We start from the raw sequence: 20,779 nt of genomic DNA, 5'->3' as shown, positions 1-20,779 counted from the left end.
ACAGTAAGAATCACTGCCCAGCCTAGTGTTCAAAGGAGATGACAGTGTAGAGATGGGGGGAAATACATTGGGGGATTTGTTCCCCAGTGTCATGGGTTTACTTGTTCTAAAAAACCAAAGGGAAATTTTCTTTCCCCTGCTGTATGTGGGGGAGGAATGTTGAATGGGAAGGACAGTTTTCTGCTTTGGGTGATTACCTACACAAAGGAGCTGGCTGGCAGAACTACATTCCAGCCTAATAGCTCTCTCTGGGGTTGGGTGTGTGTGTGTGAGGAGTTTTTTTCTCCCCTCCTCTCCTTGGAAAGTGGCACTTCACTTTTTGCCTTAATGGAGGCAAGATGTTGCTGTTGTTGGGACATACACCACACTGGGATTTCACACAGAAAGACCTTTATTTCATATAAACATTGTTAGTTTATAGTCTCCCCTAGCCAGTGTGTTTCACCACCATTGGTGCCCTTACTACATAAACATGTCAAGATTGCTCTATAGCTTCTGCAACTCATGGTGACTCAGCAGTTTAGGATGTTGTAAGGGGGTACTTTTGAATTAGATGATCAATGGAGCATAGAGGCGTGAGAAAGAAATCATATTAGGATGTGAAACCAGCTAGAGTATGGTACAATGTAACTTCATGGCACAAGCTAATTGTAAGGTCCATTGTGCTTTTTAGCAAGTCAGCTTGATATCCCCTATTATCAGAGCTGAGTTCTTCCTTGGTTTTGCTACACGTTGCAAGATAGATACATCTACCCTTGAAACACAATGGTAGAGGTCATACATAGGGGTGAGAAAGATGATGATGGGAGGAAGATTATGGGGGCAGGGGTTGCTCGCCCCTTGCCTCGCAAGTAGGGCATGCGCAGACTGTTGCCATTAGGTAATGATTAGGCGGTGTTTGGCTGCCATTCAGGCATCACGTTATACTGTGTATTGGCCCTACGTAGTGTAATGTGGAACTGATAAAAATGGGGTGTCGAGACTGCTGAGTAGAGCGATGCTCATCGTGTCACCGAGACTGTGTTGCTCCGCGGGGACACCCGCTAAGCATGGGTACCGACCAGCTGCTGCAGATCCTGACAGTCCTGGCCTGTCTGTGTGGGTAAGCACAGTTTATTGATAGGAAGCAACCGAGAGAACAAACTTTTTTAATAAGAGATATTTTGTGTGTTTGAATGTTTCTGGCACTTGTTTTTATTCCGGACATGTATCCAAACGAGCTGTTACAGATGTCCAGCTGCCTCTGTGGTTCGGTAGTTCCATCGTCTTTGTTTATCTTCTTCTCACTTCAGTGTTCACATTCCTTTACAACCTCGCAGCTGCAACCACTCAAATTCAGGGCCCAAGCTGTCCACAGCTCAGTCACCTCCCACAAGGGGGGTGTGTGTTGGAAAAAGCTCTGAGGCCGTTTTGCTCTCAACCTGGTCATCTGACTGCTCTCCAGCCTCGGCTTGCCTGTGCACTGCTCTGCCTCCAGCCCAAATCTGCTCAGATTTCATCGTAGAGTTTTGTGCTCATTGACAAAAAAAGAGGAGTCCTGACCACAGCCAGCCACAGACAGCGTGAGTTTAGTGGGAAAGAAACCGCCCTTCTTTCCCCTTTTCCCCTTCCCCTCCTCGGTGGGTGGGAAAATCTCCATTTTTCGGCTTCTCCCGCCTCCAGGGCCCCCACACGGCAACCACCAGAGCCCGACAGCGCCCCCTGCTGACCAACACTGAGCAACCGCAGGCTCTGCTCCTCCACTGATCCAACAGCGCCCCCTGCCGACCGTGATTAGAATCGCGCCGGAGGACAGAGAAGTATCAAACTGTTTCCTTTTTGTGAAGGTGACTTTTTGGGTGCAGGATTATTGTTTAGTTGTTTTTGTGTTCTTTTGGTGCTTTTGCCAATACATATATATCCTTTAATAAAGGGTTGTTATTTTTCTTTGTTCCATACTTTCTTGATTGGAGCCTCTTAATTTCGGATTTACAATTGCTGAGAGAGAGGAGTTTAGTCTCTCCTAACTCGCCCTCCTTAGCAAAACACTTTCAGTCTCATTAAACTGAGGCACCCAGTATGTTTGGAAAACTTATAACGCCATAAGTAATTAGTGGTAATTACTTATAACACCATGATAAGGAGCGTTTCGTGCCAGTGTTTTCCCAAGTGACTTCCACAGTGTGCCTGTCCCCAGGCCTTGATGAGGTCATTTTGTGTTCTTTAAGTGTCTGTTTAAATGACATGGTGTGTCCCATAGTCAACAAGGAGTCTTGCAGTGTAAATCCTTTCAAATGGCTAAGGATTTCCCCATATCCCCTTCTCTTTCACTGTCCTCAGAGATTCACAGTCTCTTGCAGACAGATTTCTGAACTCTATGGAGCCCCAAACCTCCTGTGAGGCTCCAACTACAATTTTTTTTTTTTTTTTTTTTTTTTTGCTAGCTAGCTTTAAACCAGAACTTGATGCAGGGGGTTGTGGAGAATTAAGCAGTGTTGGTACTTAAGCAGCTTTTCCAAAGGCAAAGTACATACTTGGGCAGGGTTTCTGTGCTGCCCTCTTGTCTTCCTGCTTGTGCTGCCCGAGAAAGGAATAAACTCCCCTGAGTGAAGAGAATATTCGCTGTGTTCTCAGAAATGTGTTGTTGCTTTCCATATGTGTTTTTTGCCATCTAGTGGCAGCAAATTCTTGGTGTACTGTTTGCCTCATAATTTACCTTTCTACGTATAGTACAAAATTGTTTGTTGCAGGACTCCTCCATCAAGCAGCAAAGTGCAACTCTCCAGCCATGCTACTGACTGTGCTGTCCTTTCCAACCTAAATGATTCTCTGATTCTATGTACCTAAACTGAAATAATTTGTTTTAGGGTGCCCTCTCCTCCCTTTTTGCCTAAGATTTTTATCTTAGATCAATGATTAAATGTTTTAATTTTTTTTTGGTCATCATACTGAAAATAATTTTCTGATCCATATGCAGAAAATGTGTATTTGTGAAAAGTGGTGGTTGCTTCATGTAAGTAGATATTCTTTCAGTAGCAATAAAAACCTCAGTGGGGTGAGACTGGGTGATGGAGAAGGATATATGATGGAAAGAAAAGTAAATGAAAGGAAAAGAAAAATTCTTAAGAGCACAAATGCAGTCATTGCAGAGATTCTTGCAGATAAAATACCAGGTAGCAATAATGGAAGAATGAAGTAGATGAACCTGAATGAATTATAAAAAGCAATCTCAGTTACAGGAACAGTTAAAAAAGCTTTTGTAAAAAGAATCAATTACTTACCTTTGACAAGAAAAAGGAAAACTAAGACACATGCATGAAAAGCACTTACTGTCACGCAGCCAGGACTCTAAGACAGAAGAAGGAAAAAGGAGTTATTATTTTTTCTCAGGTTTTATCAAACCCTTATATATTTTCCAATTTCTTTTTTTTTCCTAGTACTTATTTTATAGTTTAGTGGAAATAATGGGCAGCTACAAAAATGAAGCAGCATGTAATATTTGAAAAATGCTTGGTAACATACATTCCTTTGTCTTAATGTTTTCTGTCACAAAACACTGCAAACACCTTTTATGTTTTCATTACATTTCCCAAAGATTAAAAAATTATCTTGCTGGAACAGCTCATTGGCCCATTGCAGTGATGGTTGAGAAATGAATGTTTCAAAAGGAATAACAACAAAAAAGACATGCAACATGCTTCTCTCAGCACAATAGATGAAAAATTGCGGTTTTATATGTCAGTTTATTCATGTCAATTTGGCTTTTAATAATTTATTATTTTATAATGTTATTACATTTATATTTTTATTAGTATTAGTCAGTTAGGCTTATGGCCTTGAGATGATTAGTAGGTATTATAATTTTCAAATAATCTTATTGTAGTTACTTGGATCGCTTGTAAGCTTCTGATTAAGAGGAAGAAACACATGGGCTGGTCATAGCTTCTATCCCAGCACTGTCATTTCTCAACATGGAGAGAACAACTAGGTTACTCTTTACTCCTCTTTCCAAAACAGTTAAGGTTAAGTACTGCAAAATGTCTAAGTTTCCAGTAATAAAACAAAAGTGCTGTTAGATTAAAACATTAAATGTTCATTTAAAAAAGCATACAGAAAAATTGCTGTTTATATGTTCCTAGGCTGTTTATTTTTCCTCGTGCTTTTTCTGGTATTTCTATGTTATTCTGAACTATTAAATGGTAGACTATACAAAGGACTTCGATTATATTAGATGTTCATACACTTACAGCTATTCTATTTTAAGATGTTTTATGTGTTTTATTACTTCTGTTTTTGCCATTATTACTTTATTCCTGAGTACTTACTCCACTGTCTCTCACTGGTGCCCAAGGAGACCTGTAACCAACTATCTACAGCTGATGCACCCTGACAGAAAAACTGTCTGAAGTACAGCCTGAAACTTGTCTTGTCACTACCATCTAGGGAAAGACTAATGCGAACACCTTCATTAGCTTTATAGACTCAATCTCCCTCACTAGTGTTTATTATACCTCTAAAGGTATAATACTTCCCTGATAACCAGAGAGGGGTTATTGCCTGTCACAGTTTGTAGTTAAACAAACTCCATTATTGCCTGTCATAGTCTGTACTTCAAGTACATTCAGTTTAATTCTACAAACCACTGAATTATAACACAGGCAGATAGATAGATCTTGAGCTGAACTCTTCAGGTAATGAAATATAGTTTCATCTCAGCAGTGTTATGATTAAGTGTGAATGTCTGTTAAAGCCATGACTTTACCAAAAAAAGTGTCTTTTAAGTTGTCAGGATATTTTGTGGCCAATTTGTGGTTCAGCAAGCTTTCATCACAAATGATGGTGAGTTTGACTTTATACATGCTCAGTGCAGTTTGCAATTGCAGAGATATTTAATTAATTGCAAAATGTAATTTATTTAGTGGATTTGTCTTAATTTTCTACTGAAAACATTAATGTTAATTCAGGGTTTTTTTCAACCTGATATCTCTAAAAATAAGTTAACTTTTTGGTGTTTTCCACCATGGAGCTAACTTATGAAAGAGTCTTTCTGTCAATATATGTGTACTCTACTACACACATATATATAATTAATATTAGCTTTTCAAAGAACTGTGCAGACAGTGTCCTAATGACTTTAGTTTGTCCATATTCTACAAAATCATTAAGTGTACTTTTATTCCACACTCTGTGTGATGGTTTTGCTTGAAGATAAAGTTTGTATAGATGTTGACAGGTAGTGCTAGGTTGGATACAGAGTAAAGACTAAACAACAATTTCCATTATAAAGCTTCACACTAAAAATTATTTTGCAGGGAAGTAATTTATGCAGATGGAGAATCGAATGTACAAGAAAGACCAAATTCCTATTTTGAGAAAAATATTTTCCCCTATTTCGTATAACTTATGGTTTAACAGGAAAAAATGTGCATGTGTTTCTGGACATTCAACTGAGATGGGAGCTGCAGTGTGATGTCATCTACTTGAACAGTTTCTGACCCTTATGACTATTTGTCCATTTCTGAAAATGTTGTGAAATGTTCATGACTTAATATCTGGTTTCAATAGTAGTCAGTTAGTCAGTGTTGCAGAAAAGGTCATCCATTTTTCACAGAGATAAAGCAGAAAGTGCATTTCATTCCTTCCGGGCACAAATCTTCACAGTAAACAGTCTCTTCCATTCAGGTCTCTGCATGTGGACGGGTCATGTTACAAGGGAGATGAAGGGATACAAATGAAAAATTATATGGGATTTATAACATGAAGCAATATGTCCCCATCACTGTATTGCCCTTCGGACTAACATTACATCTTCTGGAGGACCTGATAATAATATTTCAGATTCCAGTTACAAAACCCATTTACCTGCCTCAGGTTTGTGTCCTTCTGTCATTGCAGTATCAGAGTGCCCCCCGGGGGTTTAAAAGTAGAAATGGCAATGATCGTATATCTTTCTCAGCCTTGAGAAAAAAAGCTGAGTTAACTAATGTCACAGTTTAACCCAAGCCAGTAACTAAGTACTGTGCAGCCATTTCCTTACCCCACTGCACATCCCCTCTGCCCCAGTTTGATAGGGAGGAGAATCAGAAAAAAGGTACAACCCATGGATTGAGATAAGAACAGCTTAATAATTGAAACAAATTATTATAATTAATACATAATAATAATAATGTATTTAAAAGGGAGACAACAAAAAGAGAGGAATAAAGCCCAAGAAAAACAAGTGCACAATACAGGTGCTCACCACTCACTGACAGATGCCCAGCCTGTCCCCAAGCAGTGATCAGTGCCTCCCAGCCAACTTGACAAGAAACTAATCTAGGGAAAAAGTCTAAGTAGTTTTAGCTCACATCTAAGCATGGTGAGATGCTACCGTGCTGCATTGTCTATAAGAAATACTCTGCTGTTTTGTGATTGTCTGGACTGCTTAGTTTTTCTTCAGCAGAGCTGGTAACATGATTTATTGCCTCATCTATTTCATTATATGCACCTGTCATGTCTATTTTTTGTGCCTTAAAGCTATTTTAATGACAGTGTTGCTGTTTACCTGTAGCAAAGCATAACCTTCTGCAATTATTTTTTAAAAAATATTTTCTACCACTTAATATTAAAAAAGTCACTACCATTCTCTTGAAAGTATCTTAGTCACACGTGTCAGGAGTAGGTTCATCTGGGAGGGCAGGGTGCACATCTTCTTTCTGCCTCTCCACTTCTACTAGGAGGAAGAAATATCTGAACCACCACCACCATCTGGAATATGAGGCTCTTGAAATGCTTTGGGGTCTGAATTAACTTGGAAGGAGTGCTTGTATAGAATCATAGAATAGTTTGGGTTGGGAGGGGTCCTTAAGGGTCATCTAGTCACACCTTCCCCTGCAATCACAAGAGGCATCTTCAATTAGATCAGGTTACTCAGAGTCACATCCAACTGGACTTCAAATCTTTCCAGGGATGGGACATCTACTACTTCTCTGGGCAACCTGTGCCAGTGTTTCACCACCCTCTTGATAAGAAATTTCTTCCTTACATTTGGTCTGATGTAAGCATGTAGGTAAACTCAGGAGACTTCAGCTATTTTGGAGCTACATTTCACACACTCTTGTGTTCGAATTTTCTACAGAGTTTGTTTTAAACTTGATCATTAAGATTAAGCTGGCTTCAGATCTGAACGTTATCATGCTCTGTGACTGTAAAGTATGCTTTTATTTTATTTGACTACAAGTGGAGACAGTTTTTCATTATTGTCTAGTGTGAGTCAGTAAACCAAAAGGGAAACACAAAAACCTCTGTGAAGTCAACAGGAATTCTCTATATCTGTACTGATTGATTAAGTCTCCAGAATATCTTAGAAGGGTTGGGTCTTTATATGACAAAGAAATGGAGTCTGCTCCCTGCTGAGATGGTGGTCAGGGAGAGTTTATTTCAAACCCGGTGCTCTTTTTGTCCCTTAAAACCATGTGACCTTGTGACCAATGAGGTTATCGATTCTGGCCCATGTCCCCTGAGCTTCCCTGCCCTGGGTGCTTCCCCTGCACCCCTGGACACACCTCCTACACTCTAGTATGTGATGTTTACCACGGTGTATTACAGCTATGAATACAACCAGTATTCTAGAAGCAAAAATAGAGATTGAGGTAACTATGTGAGGCCAATACCAGGTGTATCTCTGAGGAACAGAATGGATTATCTAAGTAATTCTGTGATAAACAGGTTTTTCCCATCTAAGATACATGCCAGTGCAATGTGCACCAAAACTTATTCTCCTTTTAGTGACATAAGGTAATGGTCGAAGTGTACATGCCACTGTTCCCTGAAGAAAAGGCTTAAAAATCCACTGCATACTGCAGCACAGCAGCTATATATGATCTACTGGACAGCAGCCAAGAGGAACCCAGAGGAAATAGTGAGAATTGCTCTTTACAGTAGTTCAGTGAAGGTTGTCTTCTTTGTAGAAAGACAAACCTTTTCAATTATGTTAACAGCTGTAAGAGTCTAACATGGGTCCCGGTGGTGAGATTTTACTCCAGAATTTGGTGCAATACAGAAGTTCATATTTTAAAAAATGCTGTGTCTTTCTCCCCCTTCACCTTCACTAAGGGTTTGGGTTTTTTCCTATTGAAACATTAGCAATTTACATAACAATAAATGTGAAAACCCCTGAGATTTAAATCTCGGTGCTGATTCTGCAATAAAGGCATAGACACATCTCTTAAAAGACAATTTCCTCACCTATTTGATTTTCTGTTCTGTAACTGCTTTGCAGTGGTGACTCACTAGTTCTTGTATCCACTGTGAACTTTATTCTCAAATTCACCGAAAAATATTTTCTTCTGTAGTGTTTTTCTTTCTCATTATTTTCACCTTATTGTTACTGTTATATATAACATATAATATGCTCTCTGCAAATTGACATAGATGATTGCAATGTTTCTTGTGCTTTTGCCCATGCTAACACCTCTGTTCATCTACCATCTCTTGGATGGGATGACACTTTTTACTGTTGTCTTCTCCTATCTGAACAACTGTTTAAGGAACTAGACTCTCACAGAGACTTCAAGTTTATGAATCATTTCTTTAGAACGGTCATGTGTGACCCAGAAGATTCAGTGCTATCTGAGGATTTATAACATCTCTATTGAGAACTGAATCAACAACTTTAACTTCAGACCACTAAAAAGCAATTTGGTTTGATAAAGTAGGGTTTGGGTATAGTGGGCACCAGCAGAATTGCATTACACAGACAATTTTCTTTTAAACATCAGAGAGATCCTAAGTGTTGCCAAAAGAACAAATGAAGGAGTGGGAGACATGCTCAGAGTTCCTTCTGAAAATTATATGAAAGCAGAGTGTAACCTGTTTCCTCAGTTCACCACAGCAAAAATAAATTCTGACTAGTCGACTTGATTAATATGTTGCTTGTCACATTTTATGTGTATGCCAAATTTTTTTACAGTTAGATTCTCAACTTTTATTGGTGTAGCCAAGAATATTGTCCGTTTGTTTCTTCACAAAATCTATCACTCTAATAATTTATAGCATAGAAGCCCCAAAGGGATACATATATTACATACTAATGTAATCAAAGCCAAACATACACCTAAGCAATATGACCTCTTGCTGTTTGATGTATTTTTCCATTCTTGTCTGGATTCTACTCCCACTGAAAGCAAAAGCAAAATATCAGTGATGTCACTGGTGTATTTGTGATGGAAACTTGATTGTCCATGTAACACAAAAAAGTATAGTTATAGTTCAAAATCCACTCATTTTGTTGGTTTTCAAACATACATAGGTAGGATATATATAATAACTGAAACACCTTTAGCCTTATTTCCTAAAAAAAAAAACAAAACCACCACAGAAAAACTTAGTTGTCTTTTCTGTATGGCCTTCTCTGCCTTTCTAATAATTTGCCAAATTTTTTACCAAGGTTCATATTTGAAAGAATTTGGTTCCTGAGTGTGTAAAGTTCTTATAAATTTGTTTATGGCTGGTCCCTAAATAGGGGAGAGAGATCCCCATTACTGAGAGAAAGGCTGACAATCTTTGCCTGGCAGCCCATGGGCATCTTGAGGCACATGAGCCAGTGGGTGTGTGGAATATGTCATGAGGCCTGTGGAAGGAGGCATGGGAAAGGTTGGGGACACACAGAACCATGAGAGACCATGGATTGATGTACTCACTGCCTAGGCAGAGGTCTATTTATTGATGCTGCCTTTTGGTAACCTCTTAAATTTAACCATATTCCTGGTTCAATGACATCTAAGGGCTACAAACTGTGATGGCTGGTACCAGCTAAATTGCCTCCTGATCAAGTGTGTAATCCCAGGAGTCCTCAATGATGACACTCTGGAGCTCAGCTGGACCATAAGGAGGTCTCCTGAGGCTCACAGGATGAGGGCAGCACTGCCTGTCAGGCCTGGAAACAGAGTGGCAGCATTTGTAGGGCAGCTGATGCAGCTCAGATTCTTGTCTGAGAAGTTCACTCACTGTGAACTTGATCTTTAATTCTGGTCTCTCTGGTGTGAAGAGAATTCATAGGAAAAGACATACTGTCCAGAAGATCTGTCCTCAGTCACAATATTTACAAGTTGGCTATAGCTTGTGCTCTGTAAGCACAATCCATACTTAGTTGGTTTGATAAAACTGACAGAGGAGGGACATACATTCACCTGAAAATTCAGCCAGCGAAGAACAGAGTAATCCAATGAGAGGCTCAGCTGGGAAAACTTCATGTTTAGATTTATAGTTTTCATAAAAGAAATAACCCGAGGAAAGAAAAGGAAAAAAGAGTCGAAAACAACCCTCTTCAGAACTGTTCAAGTTTGGAAAGAGGAAAAAAAAATACATGGAGGAGAAAAATTATCTGGTTTTCTCATACTTTCATACCTCTCTTAGAAAAATTAATTCATCTCATTGAGAAGTGTCTAATTGAGTAGTACACCTTCGAAAACAAAACCTAAGCTTTGAGGTTTGAGGATATGCTTAATAGATAAATCCCCACTCAGTTAATATCCATTGTTCTGTGATGGCAACTTGATAAGTGGTTACCCATCTACATAGAGCTGACAAATAATGAAGGAACCTCAGCGCCGGATTTTGGCTTAACCTAAATGTACCTAGGAGTTTGCAAAGACAGTGCTGACAAAGCCTTGAAAATACCTGCAGTAATCAGATCCACATGGAACCCCAAACAGGATATAAGCTTTTGTCATTATAGAGGAGTAATGGATTTTCTCATGCAGACTTTGTGAGGCATTCCTTGGAAGCTTCTTTCCTCTTTTACATTTCTGTACATATGGGGTAATTTTATTTGGCAATATAGGGACTGCCTGGTGTTCCAGGATGGTAATAGCTTTAACGGAGATTGTCTATGTCATTTGTCTTCTTGATATCAGCATGCCTTCTAAAAATGAAAATGTTTCCAAGCAAAGTTAGAAATAGACTGATATTTGCTGAATAATACCAGAATAACCTCTGGAAATCCAGAAAAAAGAATTCTAATTATGCGTATAATTGTTTTATTAATCAGTAATGAATACTTCAGAGGTAGTGGAAATAAGTTATTTTTTTACTATTGCTAACTAAATATCACATTTTCTTCCCAGAGTTCCATTTAATATTAGTACATTATGTTTTGAATGATCTTGCACATGATGCACATGTATAAACAACTAAAAATCCTTTCCTAGAAATAGTTTTCAAATAAAAAGTATTCTAAAGCTATCCTGTATACTTGCAATATAAGTGAAGGGGTACCTTTTGAAATTTTTGAAGCTAGCTAATATAAAACTTAAATAGGTACCTAAAAGCAATATATAAAGGCATTGGGTTTGGGTTTGCTTTTTTCTTTAGCAAGAAGAATGAACATGGTATTTGAAAAATGTTTATGTTAGGTCTTTTACTCAAATAATTACTAATTTAGTTAAGCTCAGGGCAATTTTTTTTCCATGTGTAATACCATCTATGTTATCTTTTGTATATTGAAAATGAAAGAAAATCAGGATTCCTGCTTCACAGATAAAGTGACAAAAGTATTCCTGAAAGTTGATAAGAGATTTCCAGTAATGAATGGCAAATGAGCACAAAACCCCCCACATGTGGTGTCTGCCAATTCAGATGGCAAAAATGAGGGTTTTTTTTCCTTTTTTACTTCTAGTGCGTAATCTTCAGAATAGTGATTATTTTTGTGCTTCAAAGACATATTAAAATTAGCAGAGATTTTTATTTATATATATTTGAAAGCCAAATATCATAATTAGTCTTTCTCTGATATGGTAAAAAAAAAACCAAACAACTTCTTCCAAGCAAATGTTAATAACCTCTGTTTAAATATCATAGTGCTTTTCGTGTTAAGGTCAAGAACAAACATTTAGTAGAGAGACGGATTGCTGATGGTCATGGTAAGTGTAAACATGCCAACTTCCCCAGTCTCTAAATTTGCTCAATTTAGAAACTTGAAAGTTGTAGTACCCTGGCCTTAATAAAACCAGAAATTAACTATAAGCAATTTCTAAATCACAGCATACAAATTACACGGCATGAAGGGCTGCGTTATGCAAATCTAAGTCACATAAACACCAACATCCAATAAATAACTAAGCAGAGTTCTCAGCTGTGTTCTTAGAAGTTGTTTCTTGATTACATCATATCAGATTAATTTTCAGCGATACAACTAGAACCAAACAAGTATACAGCATCTCTATATTAGTTGTTTTTCCTGTTTTAGATCTGTTCCTTCCCTGGTGCCTAATTACTGTCAGAATAAGAAGGCATGGTACATAATGAGGTATTGGAAAATATCTCCTCTTAGCTTTGCTAAAGATACTGATATTTATTGAAATATGCTTTATGTTTTCTAAGTTACATAAAAGTATCTTAGAAAGTACCTTACCTCTGTACTACTACAGACTGAATTAGTTTTAGTGAGCAGAAGTCCCCACGGTAATAAAAGCATTACTGCTCTAAACACAATTGACAAGGAAAATCCAGAAATAACTTCTGTCTTTAGCTGGAGGGACAGCTTTAATATTCAATTCCTTTTTCTTCAACCTCACACTATTCTGTTCATGGCACTGTTAATGTAAGGGCTTTATGTCTTCTAAAAAGCTAACAACAATGCTTTAACCTATTCAAAATTGAGATATTTACCATATGCCATAAAAGAATCATTGGCCTTGTTATTTGAAACGAACTATTGTACAATAGTTGCATCAGTATTTTTGCTGGAGCCCTGAAAAACCTTTAAATATATTCTTCCTTAATTTTATACTTCAAATAAAAAATATCAGTGAAAATATACTTTTCTATAAATCAGTAGAAATAGGACTGATTTTGAGGAAGATTTATATACTCAGGGATCCACATCCTGTAATTTCAGTTGCTTCCCTGGGAAATGTGTTCCCAGAAAGATGGTTTAAATGGTTGATAGGCAAATATTCTTTGAAAAATGTAGACTAATTATACAGTTTTTCTCTGTCATAGATATTCAGCTACTGTTCTCTACGAAGTGGCATGCTTACAGGCATATTGTTCTGTTTATAGTCTGGTGATGAGGAAAAGCTTTTAAAAAACATTACAAGTATTGATATTATTTAGAAGACTCTAATTTGTCAAGAATTAATGTTGCTTTAATTTCTTAGAGAAAACATAAACTTTTCAAAACAGAAAACTTGGCCTGTGTTCCCAGGCTGGGCACTGATGGTGCTATTCACATGGATCACATAACTGCATGCTACAGTGATCTGTGAGTGGTCCTCAGTTGTTCTGAAATAGAAACTATATTAACTATATCTTTCTTGTCATTCTCCCTCTTCTGTGAGAAGTGTAATAGGAAGTCAACAGCTGAACTAAATTTTTCTTGTTGTACTTTTGCTTTGGTTCACCAGACGCCCACAGGGCCTCTCCAAACTCGTGATGCATTTCATTTGAGAGGATGTTACCTTGCTGAGCAATAGGCAGCAGACTTTGCTACACAGCTGTAACACTTTCCTATGGATCAAGAGCTGTAGGCAGTTCCCATGAACTGTGGTTTACTGACTAATGGAGTAGCCTTCTAGGCTAAATTAGGATCATACAGTGCTATGGTGCTACAGATACCCTTTCTTAGTATTTTTATTCCTGCATTCACAAATCTCACAGGAATTGGAACTCTCCTTTTGTCAGGCACTAGGTACTACATAACACTTTGTAGTGACCCCCACCTGGCTACAACCTCCTTTCAGGGAGTTGTAGAGAGTGATGAGGTCTTCCCTGAGCCTCCTCTTTTCCAGGCTAAACAACCCCAGCTCCCTCAGCCTCTCCTCAGAGGACTTGTGCTCCAGTCCCTTCACCAGCCTTGTTGCTCTTTTCTGGACCTGCTCCAGCACCTCAATATCCTTCCTGAACTGAGGGGCCCAGAACTGAACACAGTACTCAAGGTGTGGTCTCTCCAGTGCTGAGTACAGGGGAAGAATCACTTCCTTAGTCCTGCTGACGACACTGTTCCTGATACAGGCCTGCTGGCTCATGTTCAACTTCCTGTCAATCCAAACTCCCAGGTCCTTTTCTACCTGGCTGCTCTCCAGACACTCTGTCCCCAGCCTGTAGCGCTGAATGGGGTTGTTGTGGTCAAAATGCAGGACCCGGCACTTGGCCTTGTTGAACCTCATCCCGTTGGAATCAGCCCAACTCTCCAGCCTGTCCAGGTCTCTCTGCAGAGCCCTCCTGCCTTCCAGCAGATCAACACTCCCCCCCAACTTGATATCATTGCAAATTTGCTAATGGTACACTCAATCCCCTCATCCAGATCATCAATAAAGATATTAAACAGGACTGGGCCCCACACTGATCCCTGGGGGACACAACTAGTAACTGGCCACCAATTGGATGCAGCACCATTCACCACCACTCTCTGGGCCCAGCCCTCCAGCCAGTTCTTACCCCAGCAGAGAGTGCCCCTATCCAAGCCGTGGGCTGCCAGCTTTTCCAGGAGTATGTGTTATTGTTTACTTTGGCTGAACACCAGGTATCTACTGGGCCTGTGCCCAGTACCTCCAGAGGGTAGGGGGAGAGAAGGGGGAAAAAGAAGGAAAAAAACCTGAGGACTCCAAGCTGCTAAGAAAGGGTGTTTATATTTACACAAAGAAGGAAGATGCTATAAACACTATACATGCACAGAAGAACTAAAAATAAAGATACTTCCCCACAACCAAAGCTCTTCTCTCCCAGAGGAACTGCCCGACTGCTCTGCTCAGCTATCTGGAAGAGAAGGGGCCACTTGCTTCCTTCCCATCTATTTTATATCTGAGCTGACGTAACATGGTATGGAATACCTTATTGGTAAAATACACATCAAATGACCTATCCTATTTCCATTTCCTTCTCAGGGACAGTAACAAACCCATTACAGTATGCTATGGGAGACAGTGTTAAAGGCTTTCCTGAAGTCCAGATAGCCCACATCCACAGCATTCCCCTCATCCACCAGGCAGGTCACCTGATCATAAAAGGAGATCAGGTTGGTCAGACAGGACCTGTTCTTCCTAAACCTGTGCTGGCTGGGTCTGATCCCTTGCCCATCCTGTAGGTGTTGTGTGATTACACTTAGGATGATCTGCTCCATAACCTTGCCAGGCATTGAGGTCAGGCTGATGGGCCTGTAGTTTCCCAGGTCCTCCTTCTGGTCCTTTCTGTGGATTGGCATGACATTCGCAAACTTCCAGTCATCTGGGATCTCTGCAGTGAACCAGGACTATTGGTGAATGATGGAGAGTGGCTTGGCAAGCTCTTCCGCCAGCTTCCTCATCACCCAAGGGTGGTTCCCGTCTGGTCCCATAGACTCGTGAGAATCCAAGTGGCTCAGCAGCTCACTAACTGTTTCCTCCTGGATTACAGGGGGGGTTAGTCACCTTCCTGTCTCTGACTATCAGCTCCGGAGGCCAGTTGTCCTGAGGACAACCTGTCTTACTGTTGAAAACTGAGGCAAAGAAGGTGTTAGGTACCTCAGCCTTTTCCTCATCTTTGGTGACTAGGTTTTCCCCCATGTTCATCAAAAAATGGAGGTTTTCCTTGCCCCTCCTTTTGCTATTGATGTATTTGTAGAAGCACTTCTTGTTATCCCTAAGAGAAGTGGCTAGCTTGAGTTCAAAAGTGGCTAGCTTGAGTTCAAAAGTGGCTAGATTGAGTTCTTTATCAAAAGAACTAAAGCAAGGTCTGAAATAAATATGCAAATGCAAATCATGGGGAAAATTTTTCAGTTTGAGCCTGGATCTGAATATATTACTGCAGTTCTTGCTTCCAGCTTGAAAATGCAGCCTACTACCTCAAGTCATGCCCACTTGATCTAAAGTAAGGGGATGAAGCTGCTTCCCTTCCTCCCTCTTCCTTTCCCTTTCCTTCTGCTGGGAAAACAACTGTGATCCTTCATTTGCTTGCTCTTACTACCTGGCAAGAAAGATAGATTTAGATATAACCAAAGCATGTGCTTCAAAGGCTGACCTTGTCTTCCAGCTCTCGATATCTATTTATGCTCTTTCTGAAGTTCAGTTGTAGGAAGAAGATCCATCTCTATTAGGATGAGATTTTGCAGTGAAATGCACATACAAAGAATCACATCATCTTCTGTGAGATTGCTTAGAGGAGTAAAGCGAAACATGCAAAACTATTTCAGGAATGAGAGTGGAGGAATAATGCTATGGAAGAAAAGGATTATTTTGGAAATATAGTATTTTATACTTTCAAGATATTTGAATTATTTTAGGTCTTACAAAGCAGTCTTCAAAATATGTGAAACTGTATCTGAACAACATTACAGAAGAAAAACTATTTGAAAATAACCCCAATTCTATATTCTATATCCTTCTAAATCTTCTGTGAGACAAACAAAGAAATGGATATTACAACAGAAAAATACATTCTGGAATATTCAGCACTCTCTCTACAGGAGTAGATGAAAATTAATTTTATTATAAATTAGGAATTTTGCCATTCCTAAAAAACGCCTACTATCCCCTCATTCATGAACATGGAAACCACTGGCCCAACACACATATCTCATGTCTTCAGTCCTTTGGCCTCTATTGGCAAGGTAAATATTTGTGTTCATCCATACAGTTATATAGCAAGCTTTCTCTGCAACAAGAAAAATGCCTATTGCAATGGACTGTTTTCCTTCCTGTTTTATTCCCCTGATTTCAAATTTCCTTCCTTTCATTCACTTTTTCCATTTTTTCCTTTCATTTTGTAATTTTTCTCTCTCTTTTTAAAAATTAATTTTATCTTTTTTTTTTTTCAAGTCTGAGAGGTGATAAAAAAGAAATATGAACCAAACAGAGTGTGGGCACTGGCCTATAACAATATTAATTTAGATCAACCTCTTTTTAAAGTATTTGACACACAAAACTATCTTACTTTTTTGACTTTCTTGAGTATATAGGATAGGAGGCCAGATATTTGGTTACTTGTACCAAGCTGTCCTAATTTTGGCCAAGGACAGGGTTAACTTGTCACAGTAGTGGTGAGGGGGCAGAGCCTGGAGCCACGTGGGTGTGTCTTGGTTGTTATTCTGTACCCTCTACATCACTGCTGGGGGGGGAAAGTAAGGGATTCTCACTTCTGAGAAGAAGGGGGTATGGTTTCATATGAAGAAGAAGGGAGTGTATGGAGAGTCTGCCACCATTTCGTTCCTTTTTCCAGAGTAGTGAGTGGCAAGCGGAGCGATGTGGTAACACTGGTCTTGACCAGAGGGTTTGTCTGCCATTTTGCTCTTAGTCTCAGGGGGCCATGTGGCGCTGGGTCGGGTCAATTGGTCAGTGAGGGTTTTTTCTATGTAAATCACCCCCTTTTTGTATACTTTCGTTATTAATATTGTTGTCATTACTGTTAATTTTCTTATGTCATTGCTGTTTCCAGTAAACTGTTCTTGCCTCAAGTCGGGATCTCTGCCTTTTGTCTCTCTCACCTGAGGAGGTGGGGGGAGGGGCAGAGGCTACATGGGGCCTAATTTCCAGGTGGGCTTAAAGCACAAAACACGCAGTCATGCTACAGGGACTCAGAAAGGTCCAGTGTTTTCAATTATGGAATGTCCTTAGTTTTAGCTTTTAATTTAGAAAGTTATAAATGTATTAACTTTAAATAAAATGTATCATCTGAACCTCCACAGTCTGATTCCATATACTCACAGATGACTGTCTGGCATTGCAGAATAAGAGCTGTGCTGAACTCAGGGGCTTTTGGGACATGGATATTTTTTAAGTTTAACCTGACTTGTGTACTGAGTGTCTGCCAGTACCTTGCTAGTGGAGTATGCAGCTTAAACTTTTCAATTGCTCTGCAGTTTTCTGCTTGTTTACTATTACCCTAGAGATCCCTTGCTTCTGTGTTTTTTACTCTTCAGGACTCTTCAGTATGTTTTCTCTCTTTCATATGACCTGTCAAGTCTTTCTTTTTTCTCCTTGGGTGGAACGTAGTGGGTTTCTGTGGCTCGGTTTTGGTAGCAGGGGAACTACAGGATTGGCTTCTGTTGGAAGCTACTAGAAGCTTCCCTTGTCCAGCTGGCTCCAGGATGAGCTTCCTGATGCTGGCCAAGGCCAAGGCAATCAGGAGTGATAGTAACGCCTCTGTGACAACATATTTAAGAACAGAAAAGTATTGTGCAGTGAAAATTCCAGCGAGGGAAGAGCAGAGCGAGAACATGGGAACAGCAATGGAGACACTAAGGTCAGTGCAGAAGGAGGGGGTGCTGGAGCTGAGGCGCTGGAGCTGAGGCCCCTGCAGCCTGTGGTGCAGACCATGATGGAGCAGCTGTGCCCCTGCAGCCCATGGAGGACCATCAGGTCCTGCAGCCCATGGACTAGCCCATGCTGGAGCAGGTGGATATCTGAAGGAGGCTGTGACCCCGTGGGATGTCCAAGATGGAGCAGAGTCCTGCTGGAGACCTGCAGCCCATGGAGAGAGGAGCCCATGCTGGAGCAGGTTTTTCCCGGGTAGGACTTGTAGCCCCTGTGGGGGACCCAGGTCAGTACAGCTCATTCGTGAAGGACTGCACCCCATGGAGAAGTGACCCATGGAACAGAAGTTTGGGAAGAAGTGTTGCCTGTGGGATGGACTCGTACTGGAGAGGTCCGTGAAGGACTGTCTCCTGTGGGAGAGACCCCACAGGAATGGGGAAGGACTCCTCTCCCTGAGCAGGGGCAGAAACAACAACTGACCGTAACCCCCATTCCCCGTCCCCTTGCACCACTGGGGGGGAGGAGGGAGAACATGGAAGGAAGGAGGGGGCTGGGGAGGTGTTTTTAAGATTATTTTACTTCTCATTCTTTTGTTCTGACCCTGTTAGTAATAAATTCAATTAATAACCCCACTTTGAGTCTGTTTTGCCCATGATGGTGATCAGTTAGTGACCTCTCCCAGCTCTTATCTCAGTTCATGAATCCTTCACTGTTTCTTTTTCTCTTCTCTGTCCAGTTGCAGAGGGGAGTGAGAGAGCAACTGTAGTGAGTACCTGGCATCTAGCCAGGATCAGCCCACTACAGCTATTTTCTGTGATTACTTTTTTTGTGTTTTCCTTACATAGTAGTCCTGTTTTCTCCCTAATTCCTACATATTCCCACATATACCAGGGACAGTTAGATTAAATACTCATAGGGATCTATTTTCCTTTGAAACATCCTTGGAAATTTTCCCCTGCAAGTCCAGGAAAGCTCACTTGTGTTCTGTATTTTAGTTGCCAGTTCCATGGAGATGTCTAAAGTACCATACAGTATCTCAGCTCTAAATGTGTATGTTTCAGGAACAGAATTGTACTTACCATCTCCTTCTCACCCTGGAGCAGACCACCATATTCTCCTCCTCTCTTAGTCTATCTCAGCTTTTTCCATTTTTTGAAATCACACCTTAAATTCGTCCTCTTACCAAAAGCACTCCTTAGCACAAGTGTGTCCCTCATGGCCTTATCTCTGACTTCTGCCAAAAACAGTCTCTTTGTGCAAAAAACCATCATCTTCAACCTCTTCCTTTCTCAGACAGTCCCTCAGTAATCATTACAGCTGTGTGCTCACATCAAACTTCTGTCTCCATGTGACTGGAAACAAAAATAGGACAGAGAAAGAAGGTGAAGATTTTGTTCAAAGTACAGAGGAAGCTGAGATTTTGAAAAAAATCATGGAAACACATGAGGAGGATGCTAAATGAAAAAGTAATCTTTAGTTACACAGAGTGACAGCCATGCCTACTTGATAATTCTCTTTTCAAGTCTAGCTGGAAGAAAGAGGATTCCTCAAGGAAATTCAGACAAGCAGCCGAAAATAGCAGAGCCACTGGAGTATAGAAAGCAGGCAACCAGTTGTTTGCTTAGGAAGGAATAGAGGAGAATTAAAGAAAATCATATTTTGGACAGCAAGCTAAAAACACATTGCACGTTCTCTCCTCCAGGGATTAACTGCCTTTGGCTGATAAAGAAAAAGAAGCCTGTAGACATGTGTAGCCCTAAATCTACACAGCACTTTTCTACAGTTCAGGAGCATTGTGGAGGCAATGAAATCTGCTAAATGCAGCTGCTGTCCATATTTAGCATACATAAAGGGGCGATTCATACAAGTAGAATTGTGGTTTCCACAGTGCTAAATGAATGAATGAACTGCTAGTAATGGGATGCTTCAGTCTAAAAAAACCCAAAACATAATTTTCAGTATGCAAATCTACTGTTAACAAGAACCAGAGCATGTTCATGAGGAAAAAATTATGTATTTACTGCCTTTTCCCACATTTCTTTCCTACAACGATACTTTTATGATTTTCCATTCAGGTCAATGCAACACTTCTGCATAATCAAGGGAGGTGTTGAGGGAGAAATTTTAGCACAGGTATTTGGGGAAAACAGTCACACTTTAATTTTAATCACACGCAATTTTAATTGTAAGACTGGGCACACTGGGTCTTGCAGTCAAAAAAATGTACAGCAGAAAGAAATACCTTGACTGTCTTAGTGTGTCCATGAAAAGTATGTAGAACACGTATGCACCTTCATGTTTTGTCTGGTCCTATGCAGTTTTCCAAAAATTTCTATTAACAATTGTTAGTAATGTTTGCCTCTGACGTGAAGACAGAGGGTCTGTCACTTTGGGCCTTGTAATGAATCTGTGCAAGACTCACTGGTACTATGTCACAGACTCACAGCTCAGAGTAGATATTCCAATGCACTGTTACAGACAAGACTAAAGATAAGTAGCTGTACCGTGTAAAAACTATTCATTTTTGGAAGCAAAAGGCATCTTGATTACTTGGCCACAGAGCTCAACCTCATCTGAGTCCAGCTTGCCTGCAT

At 40.0% G+C, this 20,779-nt stretch overlaps 1 long non-coding RNA gene across 1 annotated transcript; it reads left to right on the top strand.

The window, feature by feature from the left end:
* The first annotated feature begins 856 nt into the window (after positions 1–856).
* On the top strand, positions 857–19,263 carry LOC116787246. Its single transcript, XR_004357228.1, has 3 exons — positions 857–1,102; positions 8,962–8,971; positions 19,253–19,263. It is a non-coding gene; the product is annotated as an uncharacterized LOC116787246 (long non-coding RNA).
* Positions 19,264–20,779: the final 1,516 nt, after the last annotated feature.

This window comes from Chiroxiphia lanceolata, chromosome 5 (genome assembly GCF_009829145.1).
Source record: "Chiroxiphia lanceolata isolate bChiLan1 chromosome 5, bChiLan1.pri, whole genome shotgun sequence".
Taxonomy (NCBI): Eukaryota; Metazoa; Chordata; class Aves; order Passeriformes; family Pipridae; genus Chiroxiphia; species Chiroxiphia lanceolata.
The sequence above is the reverse complement of the archived record's forward strand: the minus strand, read 5'-3'. Positions and strand labels throughout refer to the sequence as shown.